The sequence below is a fragment of the Mesoplodon densirostris genome, chromosome 9 (assembly GCF_025265405.1).
Source record: "Mesoplodon densirostris isolate mMesDen1 chromosome 9, mMesDen1 primary haplotype, whole genome shotgun sequence".
NCBI classification, from domain to species: Eukaryota; Metazoa; Chordata; class Mammalia; order Artiodactyla; family Ziphiidae; genus Mesoplodon; species Mesoplodon densirostris.
In genome coordinates, this window is record NC_082669.1 from 45651349 (window position 1) to 45670529 (window position 19181).

General features: G+C 35.8%; 1 protein-coding gene across 6 annotated transcripts in view; it reads left to right on the top strand.

The window, feature by feature from the left end:
* DGKB (diacylglycerol kinase beta) overlaps positions 1-19181 on the top strand; it is a 653248-nt gene that overhangs the window by 29809 nt on the left and 604258 nt on the right. The window lies entirely within an intron of this gene.

Sequence of the window (19181 nt, forward strand, 5' to 3'; positions counted from 1 at the left end):
CAAATATGGAAAGTGAATGAATCATTTGCATCTGGAAATGATAGGGAATGGAATAAGGGAAACCAAAAGGAAGAGAAAAGTGGACAGAAGAGTAGAATAAAGGAAAGAGCAAATATCCTAATGATTAGATGCAATCAGTTCTTTTAATGAATAATTAAATATTTGCTACATTATATTCATTTTTAAACTGCAGTAGAACTATGCCTGTTTTTGTAATAGGCACATATGTCTGACTTTTTGTTTCTGTACATCATTACAGTACCATCATCTATAGTTATTTTCTCTGTGCCTCAAATAGTACCATCCCTAATACATAGATTTTGAGCATACAGTAGTCCAAATATTGTTCCAACAACATTTACATGCTATTGTCTTTATCATCATTCCCTTCTCCTAGCTTGCAAAGTGGAAACTTCCACTTGACAACTAATAGTTGGATTTAGAATCCTGACTGATATAATAATTGGACTGGAGACAATTGTATTCTTTAGTTCTTTTTCTTCATCAGACAACCATTGCCTCTGCTTGTTTCCCTCATGTTGCAGCTATTTTATAATTCCTTTCTTCACATTCTCTACCCACAGCCTTACCCAGAAGTTTTCCAACACTGTGGCAAGAGGGCAGGAGGCAGAATGGAAGGGGGCACCTGCAGGGTTCTAATAGGTTAAGTTTCTCCACGCTGCTGGGGGACATAGGAGGCCACCCCGCCTGTCTCTTTATTGCTCTCCTTTGATGTACGTTGGTTGGCATTCTCATCATAGCCTGCTGGTTCAAGATTCTAGAACTGCATGAGTTAGAGGGGGCAGAATTAATAAAGAATAGACATTGGACCACCCCTGATTTAGCCATTTTATTTTTATTTCTGGAAAATAACTTTCAACAGTCCCTTGTAGGAGGATTGTGACAGTGGCCCAATTTCCCTGATATTTTTGAAACAAATGTGTTTAATTGTTAAGGGCCGCCCTTCAGTGAGCCTATAGAGGTTTCAGGCTCTTAAGCATTCATGTGCTGATCTTCTGGAACATTGGTATTATCACAGTTTCCTAACAGAAGTCATGATTTGTATACCCAAGAGAAAATCTGGAGTTTTTCCCAGTTGGTATCTGGGTTGCTTTCCTTTATATTAGCACATAGTAGAGCAATTCAGAATTAGACTTGGCAGATACATGTGGCGCCTACTGATTTTTTTTATTGTTATTGTTACCAGAATTGATTCTTGCTATCAGCATCATGCCATAATCTGTGTGTGTCTGCATGCACATGTACATTTGTATTATTATATTTTACTGGGAATTGATTAAAAATAGACTTTACTTTGTACTGTATCATTATTGTCAATATCTGTGGCAGGGATATGGGAATAGACACTAAGTAGACAATTGGTTTTGACAGTATAATCTAAACATTGTGTCATTTGTGCTTATTTTAGATGAAAACATGTATTTCCATAGTAAAAAGGAAAAAAAAGTATGTTAATTAACATTTCTATTTCTGATTCAAATTCTAAAATCAGTATATTATTGTAGAAGCATAGATATTAGACACCTCAAAAAAGAAAAATTTTTAAAACTTTGCAAACCAAAATCTAATATTTACTCATGTTTTTTTATTACTAATTTCTCCTTGATCATTTTTGTTGTAGTTAATCCCTTAGAATCTTTTATGTTTTTACTTATATTTGGTTGTTTGATTTTTAAAAAATATAGTGATAATATCTGACTAGATTTCATCTTTTTTTAACTAAAGTCAAATATTGTACCTGTGCTTTTTGTAGTTAAATTCTTATTCTAATGTAGCTAGACATATATTATGACTGACAAATTGAAACTTGCAACATTTACTAGACTATGAGATGCATTCTTAGTGGGACAAATGACTTAAAGTATCTCAGTGGCATTTAGTCTTATATATGTGTGTGTGGTAGATCCAGCTGTAAACCAATATCCTCAGAAGTGAAGGTATCCATCCCTGAGAGAGATTATAATCAAATTAAAGTAACTTGGAGATGAACTTCATAATACTCTTAGCCCTTAGGTATTTCTTGAAATCTGAAAAATTGGAATTAGGTCTGAACTTTAGCAAGGATTTGAAATGAGAATAAAAAGGCAAATATTGATGCATAATATGAAATGGAACACATTACAGACAGAAAACTGTGTCAGTAGTCCATGAGCTTTTCTGTATTAAGTGTGTCCCATCAGCAGCATAGGACATAAAGTCATACTTCTCATCAGGAGTTCATCCCTGAATGATATTTGCATAAATATGTCAGGTTACCTAGAGGGCATTTTTGGTTCATAGGTTTTTTTTGTTTGTTTGTATTTTGCCAACATTATTATTATAAACAATGTTGGTTCAGAGGTTTCTTTTCTGTTTTTGTGTTTGTCTTTGCTGTTACAATAAAAGCATTCACAGAGAATGTAGGTATCATCCTATAATACCATACATCCATATGTAAAACAGTGTGCTATGTCCTTTGCTTGCACTATTTTATTTAATCTTTACATTAAACCTAGGAGAAATTATTTATACTGTTTTCCAGACTAATAAGATTAAGGTTTAGAGAGGTGGCATGCTTTACCACGTAGTCAGAAATGGAACTTGGGTCTGTCTGATTACATAGCCCATCCTCTTTTTTCACTTGCTATTCTGACTAGTGCTCACCATTCCTTCTGCCTTACAACAAATGGACACCAAAAAACAATCATCAATGATAGGTTCAGTAACTTCCAACCATCAACATGGTTAAGAAATCAGAAAAACTTGGGGCAAAATGGCAAGCTGGTGGGGAATGAAAAGGAACATAAAGATAACGCCTAATAAGCATGCAGAGGGATTCTGTTGCTATTCTCTATAGATAGACAGTAAAAATATATTATAACAGCCTGCAGTATAAGCCTTTTATATTTAAAATCTGCACCTTTCTTCTTCAGTTTAACCCAAGGTTATATTTTATCCATTTTCTGGTGTCCAATAAGTCTGGTCCAGGGATTTGTCTCTCACAATATTTTCCCAACTGCTTCCTTTATTTTCATGATTGTACAAAGTCTGTGATCTCATGACTCCTTTTTGTTGCTGTTGCTAGAAGGAGATGAGGAAGGGGAGGAGGAAAGAGTGTTGAGCCTAGCTGGTGGGTAGTTCTGTGGTTGGAAGTCCTTCAACCCCCAAGATTAAAGCCAGGGGATTGGGTGTCCAAGAGAACCACTCCTAGAGATCAGAATGGTGGAAGAAGAGATTAAGACATGCTTCTCTCTGTTAGGATTCTGTCTTAGGCAGTAGGTTTGTTCATGTGCCAGGCACCTGCCTACGCAAGAGGAAAAATAATCACGTGAAATGAGTGGCTGGAAGAAATGAGGCAGACGAGGGGCAACCTATACCTCATCTTTTGGCATGGCAGGGACATGTGAGTTTCCCTTTGGTTAAATGGATTTAGTGAAAGCTGGCCAGGTTTGAATTATCTTGGAAGTGCCATACCCCAGAGAGAGGCCTCCTGGTAAGGGGACCTTGGAAGAGGAACTTCAGTAGCTTAGGGTGGGAGGAGAGGATGAGCTGGAGGCAGGTTTCCAGTGTCAGAAGAATGTGCCGTGGGAGGCCCTGAATGATGATTTCATACCTGCACAGGAAACTATGGGCCCTGCATGCCTGCCCTGCAGTGAATGACAACCAGCAGCCCTAGTCAGATAGGCAGCAGCAATCAAGATGTAAACAAGAAAGCATCAAAGAAGCAAACAAACAAAAATGGATCCCCTCCTTCCTAATTCCTCCATTTTCTAATTATAACCCTTTGTATTTATTTGTAGTTCATAATATTTCATGTGTAATTCATAATGTTTTATTTTAAATAATGTAGAACACCAGGAAAATAGTAAATATGAAGACTGGAGAAATTATAAAATACTGTATGTAATTGAAATGCCAGAATAAAAGAGCAGAAGAAATTGATCATAAACATTAATTAATTATGTATTAGAATATGCCTTTCTGAGCTGATGAAGGACATAAGTCTACTGACCAAAGGGGTTAATAGGATTAATGAAAAGAAACATTTACCTAGAATACTCTCATAATATTTTTAAATTTGAAGGATAAAGAAAACATTTATAAGCACTTAAGCAGGTGATTTCTAAGTAAGGACATTTGATCTAGTTTCAGATTTCTCTCTTAACCAATTTTCAGAAGAAAATAAAGTTACATTAGTTAAATGTTGAGTGGAAAATGACTCCAAAATTCTAAACCCAACCACAGTTCTGTTCATAAATGAATACAACAGAGACCAATACCCAAACTTTTATATAAGATTTTGTGATCTTGAAATCAGTTAGTCCTTTATTAATCAAAATAGTATTACTTGAAGAAATTTTTACTGTCGAGAGTATCTTCAGCCACAATAATAAAAATCCTGGCTCAAAGTGGCTACAATACATGTATGCCTATATTTTTTCCATGTCATCTCTCTCTCTCTCACTGCTTTTCATTTATGTGGTAGCTTGATGTTCCCAAGAGCAATCCTGCTGGGAAAGTTGAGGAAATATATGCCTGATAGGTGTACTAAATATGAGAGTAGTTTTCTGTTGCAGTTGAGGCAAAAATTAAATGTTGCATTATTCATATCTGCTCATCTATGTTTCCCTTCCTCTCCTACTAAGGCTTGCTAAAAGAAATAGCTGGAAGTAAGGAATACTGAATGTGTTAGAAATTCAGGAAGTCAAGGTCCTTGGAATAGTTCTGATTATTAAAATGTTTTCATATTTTTAGATCATACTTGGTACATGACTGTGTTTATTTTTCTCCAAAGTTTGGATCATACGTCCTCAAAGCTGTATTTACTAGAGAGGAAGAGATTGCAATCGAATCTGAGTTGTGGATTGGGGATAAAAAGGAACTGGTGATAGGAGAAGCACTTAGTGATGCTGCAAAACTGCTAAGGTGCCATTTCACAAGGCTAAATTTAACCTAACCAAGCACACATGATATTTTAGTTGTTGAAATTGTATTGCTTTAAAAATGAGTTTTTAATACCAAGAATAGTTCACATGTGGGAGCTGAGAGAACTAATAGAGTGAAGAGAGTTGAAAGATTGAAGCCTAGAGTATGTGACAGGATAAATTCCAACCAAAATGTGAAACTGGGATAATTTATCTGGGAACCAGGGAGCTGTAGGTTAGAGCATTCTGCAGATATTTTTAATTTTCAGAATTCATTATGCTAATATCTCTACATGTGCAGTGACTTAATATTAAATCATGGTGATCTTAAAAGAATATAGTAGAATAAGAACTAGGGAATAAGGGGCAGACAAAATTTAAGTTTTCAGGGGAATAAATTTATATGTTCTGTTAGGAAAAATACTGTGTATATTACCAGCACAAAGAGGAGAGATTTTATTTTATTTTTTACTACCTTTTTTTTTTTTTTTGACCCGTCCATGCGGCTTGCAGGATCTTAGTTCCCCGACCAGGGATGGAACCCGTGCCCCTACAGTGGAAGCACAGAGTCCTAACCACTGGAGTGCCAGGGAAGTCCCTTATCTTATTTTAAAATGAAAGAAGTATCTGCCACCATCTTAATGAAAGAAAAATAGGAAAGATAAATGGTCCACAAACTTAGGACAGGTAATAAAAGTAAAAGCCTAGGACTCAGATATTTGTACACTCAAGTTCATAACAGCATTTTTCACAAAACTAAAAGGTAGAAGCAACCCAGGTGTCCATCAAATGATGCATATATAAACAAAATGTGTTTTGTATATAGAAAGAAACATTAGCCTTAAAAAGAAGGAAGTTCTGACACCTGCTATTACTTGGATGTACCTTGAAGACCTTATGCTGAGTGAAACACGTCAGTCTCAGAGACATCTCTTGTATGATTCCACTTATATGAGGTACCTAGAGTAGTCGAAGTCCTAGGAACAGAGAGTAGAATGATAATTTCCAGGGGCTGGGAGGAGAGGGGAATGGAGAGTTAATGTTTAATGGGTATAACATGTCATGTCCTTGGGGGAGGAATGAAAAAGTTATGGAGATGGATGCTGGTGATGCTTGCAGAACAATGTGAGTGTACTTAATTCACAGAACTATACACTTAAAAATGGTTACAGCAGTAAATTTTATGTTATGTGTATTTTACCACAATAAAAAACAGTGGGGCTTCCCTGGTGGCGCAGTGGTTGAGAGTCCACCTGCCGATGCAGGGGACACGGGTTCGTGCCCCGGTCTGGGAAGATCCCACATGCCGCGGAGCGGCTGGGCCCGTGAGCTATGGCCCCTGAGCCTGCGCGTCCGGAACCTGTGCTCCGCAACGGGAGAGGCCACAAAAGTGAAGACCCAGTTTTAGAAACTTTAAGTGATGGGATGAAAATGATCAACTTAGGAAATTGTGATTTAGGCTGTTTTAACAAATTACATAGCTAATTTGAATACTCTTTCATTCAGAGTAGATAGGATTTATTCATTCTCCATTTCCACTTTTATAAATATGGAATAATAAGAAAAACTATTAAAAGGACTTCATATCTGAATAATAAAAACTTTATGAGAAGCATGGATTTTGTTTTAGAAGAGCCAATATTTAAAGTATGTACTGTTCTTACTGTATAATTCTTAGTTATAATTCTTTACCATTAAACACTGAAAACAATTTAAATATTATTAAAATTGCCCTTACTATTTTTTTAATAGAAGTATAGTTGATTTAAAATGTTGTGTTAGTTTCAGGTGTACAACAAAGTGATTTGGTTATACATACATATATATCAATATCTATCTTTTTTTCAGATTCTTTTCCCTTATAAGTTGTTATAAAATATTGAGTAGAATTTCCTGTGCTATTCAGTAGGTCCTTGCTGGTTATCTGTTTTATATAGAGTAGTGTGTGTATGTTAATACCAAACACCTAATTTATCCCTCACTATTTGTTTTTTTTTTTTTTTTTTTTTTTTTTTTCTTTTTGTGGTATGCGGGCCTCTCACTGTTGTGGCCTCTCCCGTTGCGGAGCACAGGCTCCGGATGCGCAGGCCCAGCGGCCATGGCTCATGGGCCCAGCCGCTCTGCGGCATATGGGATCCTCCCAGACCGGGGCACGAACCCGTATCCCCTGCATCGGCAGGCGGACTCTCAACCTCTGCGCCACCAGGGAGGCCCACTATTTGGTTTTAAAGCAACACAACTTTACAAGGATTGTATTAATAGAGAGTGAGAAATACAGCATATTTCAAATAGGTCTCTTCTGGGCCTCCAGAGCTCCAGCTTTTAGTTATACCATGATAATCAAAGAGCATTTTAAAAATCTTATAGCTCATGGCACTCTGCTTGGCACTGTTTTTAAAGCATTTGAAACCTTAACATTCCAGAACTATACTGTCTAATACAGTAGCTGCTGGCCACGTGTGGCTATTGAGCATGTGAAATATCATTACTCTAATTGCTCATAAATGAAATGAACACTACATTTCAAAGACTTAGTTAGATAAAGGTATTCATTCATATTTTAATATATCAATTACATGTTGAAATGTTAATATTTTGGAAATATTGAATTATGTAAGTTATTAAAATTAATTTTACCCATTTCTTTTTACTTTTTTTTAGTGTGGCTACTACAAAGTTTTAACTAACTTTTGTGACACACCTTTATGTCTTGCGTTATATTTAGATGACAGCAAGTGCCGTCCTAGGATGTTATAACCTAACCATAGCCGAACATCACAATGAGAAAACCAGTTCAGGATGAGACATACTCACTCAGGATAGAGATTAATTGTCAGGAGTGACTAAGTTTCACTAAAGTATCAGAAACCAGACCATAGCTTACTTGTCTTGTTCCATAGTCATTGCCATTTTTTGAGAGTGGCAACATGGGAGTTTCTGCCACTGATCTCTGAATACAGCCTTGGAGAATCATTTTTCCTAGTTTCAGGCAAGTTTCTAAGTATAGTAAGTCATTCATATTTTCAATATGGATGCGTTCTTTCACTTCTCTAGGAAAAACTTAAAGGCCTAAAAAAAGTGGAATTCAGTCATCTAAAGGAGTTAACACAAGATCCTAAGTTACTTAACAGTGATTTGCTTGTGCACCAGAGTTAGTGGAAAACAGGAAAGTAAGCACAATCCTAGAAGTTTCATATTGGAAATCTACGTAGACATGTTGTTCCTGTTAATGCAGCACCCTGACATTGCTAAAATATGACAGGGAATGCTGAGTAAAGGATCTGTTACTCACTTTCATACGTGTAATCTAAAGGAACAAGATCAGAATTTTCTTGAGGAAAGAACTACATTTACTGTTTTTAATGTTCCTCATTCCCTATCCTTTTACAGCCTAAAACTCTGCTGCATTATTGGCTCGAAATTACTACTTATTTTTATTTGATATCTATTTGTCAGGCATATATTCAAGCTGATTTTGTAAAACATATTTTCTAAAACCTAATAATGAAATACTTTTTGGCAAAAAAAAAAAAAATTGCCTACTGTTATGCATTCTTTACTAATGAACACTTATGAGAGGATCCCAGATGTGTTAGAATATTTGTTGTCCAAAACCCTACATTTCTTACTTGGGTGGAAGGTAAAATAAGACCTCCATGTTCCTGGGGATGATGACACATCCCATATGATTCACACACTCCTTCGCCGTAGCTTCAGTTGAACTTGAAATCTTAAACTTGATGTTTCACTCACTCCTTTTGATATGGCCTTGAAAATATGGCCTCTGTTAGTATTTGGCCTGAAATATCAGATATTAACCCCTCGCCTATAGCAAGAAACCTAGTGCTTATGGGTGAATAGTTAATACTGTTGTAAATTAAATCACTATTGAATTGCACATACAAAGAAATATTTGCATATAAACAGTTATTTATAAATAATTTAGTAAAAATACTTAAATTTCTACATAGACTTTCTTATGAGATATTCTGATCTATATTTGTCTCTTAGTTTTATTACACTTTTCCACAATGGCTATAAAGAGGATGCTAGGAGAAAACTTGGCCTACATTAAAGTTAACACTTTCTCAAGTTTTGTTTCTAAAGTTCTCTTTAACTCCCATTAAAAAATAAGTGCTTTTATTTCCACATCATTTGAAAACTTTAAGAAACTTTGAGTGTGTATGAAGGATGTTTGATATGGCAGAGCCACTCATTCCTGAAGTAAGAGGAACTTGGAGCTGTTACCTTAGTTGTCATCTATTTTACCCCCTTAGATTTCAGGTGAGAACTTTGAGGTCTAGGTACTTTTCCTGAGTTATACATGGCCACACAGCTAATTAGTGACATGTCTTGTGTAAGGACCTGGAATACCTGTATCTTAGTATAGTTATTTCCACCATTTCTGAAGAGCCTCTTGGCCTTTCCTGGCAAATGAAGCCTATGAATTAAAAGCAAACATTCTACCCTTGTCAGTTTTTACCTGGGTTGCTGTAACAGCCTATGCCCATGCTTTACTTCATTTTTGTAATCTCTTGTGCTATGTTCATTTTTTTCCCCCAGTTATTAATCTTCATCAAGTCTTCATTCTGTACAAAACTCCTTCACTGGCTACTGATTCCAGCTCAACGTCCTTATACTGTCCTTGAAATCATTTAGGGTTGCAATCTCTCTTTCCCTTTTCTTAAAATTCGGTCTTACTACATTTCTTTTGAACTCTTCAGCGTTTTAATGGAGGGTGATGAACATTTAGTAGTATTTATGCATGACTTGAATAGTTCAGAATCTTTTTTTACAGCAATCCCCAGCTTGTTAACCCGTGTGCCCTCTTCATATTGCTAATTATTTATTACTTTTGTATAGAACTCTTCTTCTTTAAGAACTTATTTGTTTCATAGTAATATTTTCTGTGCTGTAAACATTAACATTTTTTGGAGATAGTATTTTGGGGAACGTTCAGGAAAGGATAATCTGATCTATTCATTCATAGAAACGTTACTCAACAGAAATCCCATTAGTCTACAATAAAGAGACCGAATAACCATTTGCAATGTGTGAATCTAGTTTAAAAAAGGAAGCTCTAAAGGGCATTTTTGTGACAAATGGGGATATTTGAATATGGTTTAGATACTAGATATGAATTGTCAGTTATTTTAGGTGTCATAGTGGCATTGTGACTTTGTCATTATCCTTACTCCTAGGAGGTGCATGATGAAGAATGTATAGGTGAGGTGTCATTATGTCTATAACTTACTATAAAGTAACACCAAAATACGTAAATACACAGATAAATGACAGATAAACAAATATGACAAAATACTACAATTACTGAAGCTAGTTTGCGGGCAAGTTTTTCATACTGTGAAATATTTCATAAGCAAAACCCAAACCAAAAAAGGACTGTTGTTCTAAGAAGATTCTCTAAAGCAGTAATACCCAAATGTTTCTTACCATACTTGTTGGATAATATAATTCTGGAATGCGGGAGCTCTGTGCCAGAGATGAGAGGATGTGTGTTACGAAGCATTTCCAGGACTTTCAACACCATCCCTTTCTATGTCACTTATCTCATTTCTGATACATATCGATACTGATCTTACCTCATCAGTGTGATTTGACACCATAGTTGATAACTATTTTTCTAATCTGATAATCCAGTTGTTCATAATAATCCCCCATGGGGCAGTGTAGAAGGAAAATAATATTTATTTGGTGCCAATTCAAGATGTTTAACTCAGGATTATAGACAAAATTATCAATTATTTTAACTTAATAATAACTAGTGTTATAACTATAAAAATGAATGCTTATTCATTTGTTCTTTTTTAATTATTAGAGTTGGACACTATGATAGAAACTGAACATAAAATGGTTAACAAGGCATCATCTCTGTTCTCAAGAGACATAATATAGTGGGTGATACAGAGGAGAGAACAGGCAGTTATATGATCTGTGAGGTAAAACTCCTGCAGTTACAGAGAAACTAAACTCTATTTGTCTACTACAAAAGAGAGGATGAGAGAAAGAGAGAGAATTTACCTAATTAACTGAAAAATTACAGGACCGTTAAGAGCTTTGGGCATAGCTTCATGCCCTCAGGAATGTGCCTCCATCTGTCAGCTCTGATTTTTCTCTCCAAAAGCATCCTTGTCTCTTCTTCTGGTAGCAGGATGACTCGAGCAGTGATTGATGAATACTTTACTGGGTTACAAATCTGGCAGAAAGAGCTGTCATTGTTTCTAATTGTTCAGGGAAATCCTAGAGCTGATGATGCTAGATGGTGTCTCAGCTCACTTTCTCATCGCCAGGAATGCTGTGGCTTTGATTGTCTGGGCCTCGATTATAGTGTTATTCCTGTAGCTGTGGAATAGGGAGGGCTTCTGGAACAACACAGTCTGAGAGTAGGAGCAATGCGGATTCTTAAATTGGTGTGTTACCAGTAAAGAGAGGGCAGTCTATGCATACCAAGTAGGCAAATATGACAGCCATTCATTACAGAAAATAAGATGTGACAATTACAAGGTACCCTGGGAAAGCATAGGAGGAACACTATACATCAACCAAGGAAATGCCATGTGAATTAAGAACATGAGTACAATGTCATATTTAAAATTTTTCCTCTTACGAACTATAGCACTGTAGGTGCCATTCATGTGGCTTTTATAAGGCAGAGAATAATTATAAGTTGTCTGTTTGTGTTTACTTTTCCTTTTATTTAGAATCAAATATTTACAGAACTAGTTATGAAGAACAGGTACTGTGTCATGACCTTCACTGCACTTTAATTTATACATGTATAAGATCCAGATTCTTTTCAGGAACTTTAATATAGGATCTATAGCCATATGATCAGTAGATATAGTACAATGCTAGGCAATAATCCCTTATACATATGTGAAAGAATATTAGTTAGAATTATTCAGATATAAATTGGTTAAAGAACATTTTTTTGATCTTTCTGAACCTCACTTTGAATTAAAAAGTTAGCTCTTTTTTTTTTTTTTTGCTGTACGCGGGCCTCTCACTGTTGTGGCCTCTCCCGTTGCAGAGCACAGGCTCTGGACACGCAGGCTCAGCGGCCATGGCTCACGGGCCCAGCCGCTGCGCGGCATGTGGGATCTTCCCGGACCGGGGCACGAACCCGCGTCCCCTGCATCGGCAGGCAGACTCTCAACCACTGCGCCACCAGGGAAGCCCAAAAAGTTAGCTCTTTTAATACATAATTACAAATATAGGATATATTTTAATTAAAAAGATATAAATATACTTGAGATTCAAATTCTATGAATTCTTAGTAAAATTACTTTGGAAGGAAGTTATAGGCTTAAAAATTGTGAGAACCAAAATGAAGCATAGGGATCATTTCCTTGGAATACTTATCAAGATGGAATTATAAGTTCACACCCTTTTCTTACAAAAGCTTACTAGTGTTGATAAATTAGGTATTTCAAAAATGGAAAACAAAATGATAGTTTATCTTTAAAAAAGCTATGCCTGACTTTATTTTTATTTTATTTTATTTTTTTTATTTTTTTATTTTTTTGTGGTATGCGGGCCTCTCACTGTTGTGGCCTCCCCCGTTGCGGAGCACAGGCTCCAGATGCGCAGGCTCCGGATGCGCAGGCCCAGCGGCCACGGCTCACGGGCCCAGCCGCTCCGCGGCATATGGGATCCTCCCAGACCGGGGCACGAACCCGTATCCCCTGCATCGGCAGGCGGACTCTCAACCACTGCGCCACCAGGGAGGCCCCTGACTTTATTTTTAAAATGACTAGGGGCTGACATCCTCTTCAATGAGAGGTATCACAACACAATGCAAAAATAATTGAAAATGCTCAAGAAAATGAACTGTTAAAGTATAATTTTATAAATTGATATTTATTGCTTCAAGAGTAGAGGCAAATAAAATACTCAGTCTCAAAGTTTTGCACAAAAAGTCCCTGAATGAAAGAACTACTAACAAAAACGCCAAAATCAAAAAGTGAACTCAGTGTAAAGAAACAATACAAGAGGTAAATCTAATGCACTAGTGAGTGGAATAATTAATAATAAGTAATTTTTTTTAAGTTTCAAAAGGAAGTATTAAAATTCTAGACAGTAGATACAAGGAAAATAAGGGACATCTTCACTTGTGACTGAAATATGCTAATGTTCTTTTGGAAAAGTAATAGAGAAATGAACTATTTTAGACATTGTTAGAAAAATTATATTGATTATTTGTATTAAACATATAGAGTAATCAAGTTAAAAAGTGGTATCTAGTTTTCTAAAGATATAAAGCAAAGAAAAATCACGATAGATAAGACATACACACACGTACTACACACGCTCCCATACACCAGGTGATAGAAATAAATTTAATTAAAAAGCAGTCATAATAAATTTAAACAGATTAATTCAGTCATGAAGAAGAGACGGTATCTAACAATTTGAAGAAAAAGCCATTTGATGTTTTAAAATCAACCAAAAACAAGGAAATGAGAAACAAACAAGACAGGGTGAAGTTAAAATAATGGCAGGAGTTATCTAGGTAAGTTATAATCACTCCTTGCACATAAACGCACTCACGCAATTAGCTAGTATAGCAATGTTAGATAAAAGAAAAAAGTAAAAGCATTAATAAAAATAAGAAAGCTGTATCCTGGTATTGAGAGATCCAAACCAATGTAATAATAGAGGAGGAAAATAAACCACTCGCACTTCTTAAAATGTTTGCTCAAATGACACCTCCAGGAGACTTACTTTCATTCCTCTATTTAAATTGCAAACTACCCCTAGATCACACACTCCAAAACCTCCTTTTCTGCTTTATTTTTTCAGCACTGTCACTTCGAAGATTTTTCATTATGTTTATGCTAAAAAAATTTACAAAAATAAAAACTTTTATGTAAATATTAAATATTTACTGTCTCTCTGTATATGGATACATAAATAAATATAATAAATAAATATGCAGCAAATGTAAAAAGGATCAGGATGGTGAAGATCCACTTCAGTTTTAGGACTGTGGTTATTTCCAGGTAGGATTGAGAGGAATGTGTGTACAGGCTTTGGTGAATCTATAATTTTTTGTGTTGAGTTTTGTAAATGAACTGAAGAAAAATATAACATTTTAACATTTGTTAAGTCTGTGTGGTGGGTACACAGATGTCCATGGTTTTATGCTTTAAACTTCTCTACATATTTGAAATATTACTATGGAATGATAATTTCATCTATCAGAATTTGGTAAAATTTCAACCTTGTTTTTTTTTTTTTTTTTTTTTGCCGTACGCGGGTCTCTCACTGTTGAGGCCTCTCCCATTGTGGAGCACAGGCTCCGGACGCGCAGGCTCAGCGGCCATGGCTCACAGGCCCAGCTGCTCCGCGGCATGTGGGATCTTCCCAGACCGGGGCACGAACCCGCGTCCCCTGCATCGGCAGGCAGACTCTCAACCACTGCGCCACCAGGGAAGCCCCAACCTTGTTTTTTAATTTAATTATAGTAAGACTGTTAATAAGTAAAGACTTTAAAAAAATATTCCAAGAGGTTCACAGAAATTAAAAATAATATTTTGCAAAATTTTCACAAAATAGGCTGAGAGAAGCCAAATACCTACACTATTGACCTTGCTAATGTTAGGCTGGCTAGATTTTAATGGGTCTATCAAACTAAATGCTGTAGCCCCACATTCCTACTGATTGCAGTGGACATTTGCAGAAAAATAATTGCATTTGTAAAATTAATAACAAAAGAAAAATAAGAGAGGCAAAAAAGAATTGTAGAAATGATTGCTCCTTTAAAATTAGGTTGCGGTTATAGTAGTGGCAATAATTTTATAAGCTAGAAATTAAATCAAGTATAGAAATTTTAAAAATCATCTTAATAGTCTTTAATTTGTAATAAAATAACAAACACTTGATTTAAAAGGACCATAAATTAGGGGCAAGATCCCAGACTTTGACAGTAATTGTAACATTAAATGTAATACAAGAATTTCTCATGGAGATTGTTAATCTTATCATAATTTTGCTTTTAAAACTTGTACATACACTTTTTGTAAAACCTGAGATGTGTGTACATCTCTCTGATTCTGGCGAACAATATTAATCATCTTCATAAAAAACTCTTAAGTACTAAGTATACAAAATATTTGAGCGACACTTTAAAAATCATACAATCATCCCTGATTTCTAAAAGCTGAATATCCTACTAAGGTTCAGACACCCAGACACAGAAGGCAAAAGCAGAGTCAGTGCATTCAGGAAGCTGAAGAGGAAATGTAGTATTTGAATACCACAAGTGAGGCATGGAGGGAGAAGAGGCAGGAGGGTTTGTTTGGGACAGTAGTGGTGGATTGACACTCCCTGATAAGGCAAGATGATGTGAGGAATCCCATTCCAATGGTTTTGTCTTTTCTGAATCTGAGAAGTTCCATGTACCATTTCTTTTTTTTTTTTTTGAATTTTATTTTATTTTTTATACAGCAGGTTCTTCTTAGTCATCCATTTTATACACATCAGTGTATACATGTCATTCCCAATCTCCCAATTCATCACACCACCCCTATCCCCTGCCACTTTCCCCCCTTGGTGTCCATACAGTTGTTCTCTACATCTATGTCTCTATTTCTGCCCTGCAAACCAGTTCATATGTACTATTTTTCTATGTTCCACATATATGCGTTAATATGCGATATTTGTTTTTCTCTTTCTGACAGTCTCTAGACTCATCCACGTCTTTACAAATGACCCAATTTCGTTCCTTTTTATGGCTGAGTAATATTCCATTGTATATCCAGTATTAAAACTTGTACATCCAATATTCCATTGTATATTATGTACATCTTCTTTATCCATGCGTCTGTCGACAGGCATTTAGGTTGCTTCCATGACCTGGCTATTGTAAACAGTGCTGCAATGAACATTGGGGTCATGTGTCTTTTTGAATTATGGTTTTCTCTGGGTATATGCCCAGTAGTGGGATTGCTGGATCATATGGTAATTCTATTTCTAGGGTTTTTTTTTTTTTAACATTTTTATTGGAGTATAATTGCTTTACAATGGTGTGTTAGTTTCTGCTTTATGAGAAAGTGAATCAGTTATACATATACATATATCCCCATATCTCTTCCCTCTTGCATCTCCCTCCCTCCCACCCTCCCTATCCCACTCTTCTAGCTGGTCACAAATCACCGAACTGATCTCCCTGTGCTATGCGACTGCTTTCCACTAGCTATCTATTTTACATTTGGTAGTGTATGTAGTGTATATATATCTATATATACACTACCACTCTCTCACTTTGTCCCAGCTTACCCTTCCCCCTCCACATGTCCTCAAGTCTACTCTCTAGTAGGTCTGAGTCTTTATTCCCATCATGCCCCTAGGTTCTACTTTTTTTTTTTTTTTTTTTTTTTTTGCGGTATATGGGCCTCTCACTGTTTTGGCCTCTCCCGTTGCAGAGCACAGACTCCAGACACGCAGGCTCAGTGACCATGGCTCACGGGCCTAGCCGCTCTGTGGCATGTGGGATCTCCCCGGACAGGGGCACGAACCCATGTCCCCTGCATCGGCAGATGGACTCTCAACCACTGCGCCACCAGGGAAGCCCCCTAGTATTTCTTTTTATGAGATCAATATTATGTTTCTATGGGGGAGATTTTTCTAGTGGATTGAATTAAAAGTATTTGCAAAGAAGAAGTATGAAGGGCCTAATGATAATTCTGTAGATACGATGCCTTTTCCTTAAAGCCATTTTGCAAAAAGATGAGGTGTCAGGATATTAAGCAAACCCAAAGTATTCTGATATTACATTTATAAAGTAAGTTTTAAAGTTTGCTCAACAGATTTTGTTTGTTTGTTTGCCTTAGTGTTCATCTTTTAACTTGAGTCTACCAGCCTATTTTAACTGGTACTGTTTCCCTAGCAGTATAGAAAGACCTTTCTCACTGTTTCTTTATAGCTACATTGTATTCTTTATTACCTAATGAAGTTTTCTCTCTAACAGTCCTTTTTCAATGATTCCCAAAGCTATGTACATTTGTTTTAGCAATTGGGTAGGATCCTTCTTTCACTCCTGGCAGTTAACAAATTAATCTTGTACTTATACATAATTATAGAGAGAAAGTCATTTAAAATAGATAACTCAAAGATACAGTAATATGATTAAAAGAGAATGTTGTTATTGAGAAGATAATTGATAAATTAAAAAGTGCAATTATATAATGATAGGTTTGGGAGACCCCCAAAAAAACTAAAATATAGCTTAGTCATTAGGATCAGAGAGACCTGGATTTGAAGTCTTCTCTGATACTTATTGAATCCATGGACACAGATAAGTTGTTCAGCATCTCTGATCTTTATTTACCTCCTTTGTAAAATGGAGAATATAATAGGTACCTCAGAAGATCATGATGAGGATAAATGAAATAATTAATATGAATCTGAAGAGTATATGGCATATAGTAGCCATATAGTAAGCATAGAGTAGAAAATTATGTTTTCTTCCCTCTTTTTATCATTCAAGTTCATATTGCAAAAGTATGAGTATTGTCTCCTTTTCCATCTTCCTCGTCTAATCTTGTCATTTAATGGTTTAAGATGAAAATGTCTTTCTTGGTATATATCAATGTGGATTTCTTTTGGACTGTTATGTAGTCTCCATCTTTCTATTTGGTCTCATTCTCTTGCTCTGCTGAGCTCTTAATGATTTTATAAGAAGGATCTTAAGTGATCAAGGCCACCCACTGTTTTTAATCAGAGCCACAGAACTGCATGTAGCTGAAAAAGCATTAGAAGGGTAGCTATATGACAAGGTTGGATGCTAATTGGATTTGGGGATTAGAGTGGCATGAATAAGCTCAGCACTTCTTCATTCTCATATATGGTGACTGTTAGAACATTTTGCTCTGGGAAGGCAAAGCAAATGATAGGTTTGAAACAAGGTGAATGACTGTACAACTATCAATCAGAATTCTGTCAAGGTTTCCTGCCACTTGTAAGCAAATCTATTCATGGAACAGTAATAACCACCACACCCACCTACTTGGCTATTTTAAGTAATACAGTACTGACAATGTCAGAAAATTCTTCAGACAGTTTAAACTGGCAAGTTGCCCTCTGATCTGTGATTCATCTGATTGTCCATTTTTTATTGCTTTGGAACATTTGACAGAAGAATAACTAATAAGGAGACAGATGTGCTCATATTTAATTTCTAATGGAAACTGTTGGATGTGTTATGTTAGAGCTGAAAACAACCTCTGTGAACCTTTCAGAAAAGCAGATTAAAGACAATTTTTAAGATGCACCAAATAGTTTTTCTTTTTACTTACAACATATTTATAGATATCAGCAAAATAAAGCTGATTTTTCTGCTTTTCCTGTGCTTCTATTGTCTCTCTTCAAGGACTGTTTTACATTTTCTTAGGTCCCTCAGTTTTACTCTTTAACCTTCTTGCTCTCATGACCATGCCCATGAATGTCAGCCTTTAAAACATATTGTTGGATTTTTTTTACTTACATGCAACACTTATTCTGCTTGAGGTGTAAAGTTTTAAAAATCATATACTAGCATAGCACAGTATATTCATGTAAGGAATATAGGATATGATTAGTCAGTCCAGTTGCTGCTTTACTGCCTCTACTAACTTTCCCAAGATTAGTGACCTTAGGGAAATTGTAGGTTCTCTCTGAGCTGCAGTCTCATTAGGTTTAAATAAAAGGATAGCACGAGCTATGTAGGAAAGTTCATATGATGATTACGTGATATAATGTATGAAATCATTTTGCAAAGTACTTTAGACATGTAGTAATATGATTTTAACTGCTTTGAATTTTTAATTTGCAATGTCCATCATCTCATAGAGTTCCTTCCCTGCAGCCCACTTTATGTCAGTTCACACCTACCACATGCAGTCTGTGGTACCACTAATTTGATTCTTGTCTTTATAGTTTTGTCTTTAAATATATCATAAAAATGGAGTCATATAGGTATATTGTTTTCGTTTTGTTGTTGTTTTCTTTTCTCCTTTCACTCAGCATAATGCTTTTGAATACATCCTCATTGCTTGCATCAGTAGTTGACTCTTATTTCTGCTGCTATATTTCACTGTATTGATGTACCACAATTTGTTTATGAGTTTACTTGTGAATTGAATGTTATCAGTTTTCAGCAATTAAGGATAATCCTGCTTTGAACATTTGAGTACAAGTCTTTTTATTTCTAAATATTTTCCTTTTTCTTGGCAAACTAAATGTATGTAGAAGAAATAT